At 39.7% G+C, this 1853-nt stretch overlaps 1 non-coding gene across 1 annotated transcript; it reads right to left on the bottom strand.

Moving 5' to 3' along the window:
- Nucleotides 1–1022: 1022 nt before the first annotated feature.
- Nucleotides 1023–1129, bottom strand: LOC141636964 (small nucleolar RNA R71). The gene has a single exon (XR_012541529.1). It is a non-coding gene; the product is annotated as a small nucleolar RNA R71 (small nucleolar RNA).
- Nucleotides 1130–1853: the final 724 nt, after the last annotated feature.

The raw sequence follows: 1853 nt of genomic DNA, 5'->3' as shown, positions 1-1853 counted from the left end.
GATTCCCCTATGAACCCATGACACCCTAGTGCCTTTAATCAATTGTTTACACCTCTTATTTTATTCATCTTGCTAGTTTATTTTCATTGCTATTTTAGTTTAGTAACCTTCTACATCAACCCAATTTGTGACACCCCTTAGACACTACTAGTTACAATAGAATTCTCATTTCAATACCCGTCCCTTGGGATCCGACCTTTACTTGCCTCTTTACTAATTGTAGAGTTGTTTGTGAAGTATAAATTGTGTTTTGTATCGACCATTGACCAACGACCACATATGCTTAATTGTGAACACGAAATGGCCTCGATCAAAAATGGCGCCGTTGCCGGGGACGGTGTTTAATTGATTTAAGATTTCTTTTATTGTTATTAGTTGTGTCTTTTTCACCTTGGGGAAGTAAAACTCCTCAAGGTTTGTTCTAATTGTTTTCGAGTTGTTTGATATTTTGCATGTCTAGAAGGTTACAAAGAGATTTGTTACCTTTTGACCGTGAAATCGAAAGAACCTTGACGAATAATAGGAGACTTGTTAGGAGGAATTTGGGAGGTGTTGGTGAAGTTGTTCAACCCACTAGTGAGTTTGTCAATCCTTTCGCAATAGAAGGAGAAGAAAACCCATTACACAATATCCCACAAAATCCACCTACAATGCCTAAATTCTCATCACACTCTATACCCACCGAGGAGGATCTACCAAATGGTACTCCTACACCGCAACATCTCACCGGTAATTTTATTGCCAAGTCCGCCTTCATCCAACTAGTTGAGAGGAGCCAATTCGGGGGAATGCCTAGTGAGGACCCTCATTCTCATATGGAAACCTTTTGCGATTATTGTGAAGCTATCTCTCAAACGGGCGTGACTCAAGACCAAATAAGATGGGTCTTATTTCTTTTTTCGTTAATCGGCACCGCAAAGCAATGGTTGAAGGGCCTTGATAAGGCCACCCTTGGAATAGATTCTTGGAAGAAGTTAGCTCTAGCTTTCTACAAAAATTTCTACCCACCGGAAAAGACTAACATGCTAAGAGCTCAAATTACGGGTTTTAAGCAAAGGGATGAAGAATCTTTGTATGAAGCTTGGGAGCGGTTCAAAGGTATTTGTCGCTCATGTCCTCACCATGGACTTAGCGAATGGTTTTTAGTGCAACAATTTTGGAATGGTTTATATGAAGATTCAAGGAACATTCTCAATATGGGATCAAATGGAATGTTCACCGAAGTTGATGACAATCAAACATGGAACAAGATTGAGGAAATGGCGGTCCATAATTCACAATATAGTAGGCCTCGCAAGGCTACTAGAGGAGGAAAGTATGAAGTGGACTCCGTTACTCAATTGGGTGCTCAACTTAGTGCTCACATTGACACAATCAACTTGAAGTTTGAACAAGCTATGGCTAGACTTGAGGAAAACTCAAAAACATCAAAGCATCATGTCAATGCCATGACGGCATCCTCATCAATCCCAAGTGGGATATGTGAGAATTGTGGAACTTTGGGTCATGACTCAAGTGAGTGTAGGGGAACAACCGAACAAGTTAATGCTTTCCAAGCTTACAAAAGTGGTACCCCTTATTCAAATTTTTACAATGAAAACACCAAGTTCCATCCAAATCTCTCATACAAAAGCCAAAATGTTCAAAACCCTCAAACAACATACACTCCACCACCCATGAGAAATCAAAATCAAAGACCCTTTTACAATCAAAACCAAGGTTACCAAAATCAAAATCCATACAATCACCAAAATGACCAAGGTTTTGATGTCCAAAAAGCGGTCCTCCAAATGCAAAAGAATCAACAAGAATTTTTCACCCAAATGCAAAAAGATAGCCAAGCAAAAGACACC

Source organism: Silene latifolia, chromosome Y (genome assembly GCF_048544455.1).
Source record: "Silene latifolia isolate original U9 population chromosome Y, ASM4854445v1, whole genome shotgun sequence".
NCBI lineage: Eukaryota > Viridiplantae > Streptophyta > Magnoliopsida > Caryophyllales > Caryophyllaceae > Silene > Silene latifolia.
Note: the sequence above shows the minus strand (reverse complement) of the source record. Positions and strands in the feature narration are given on the sequence as shown.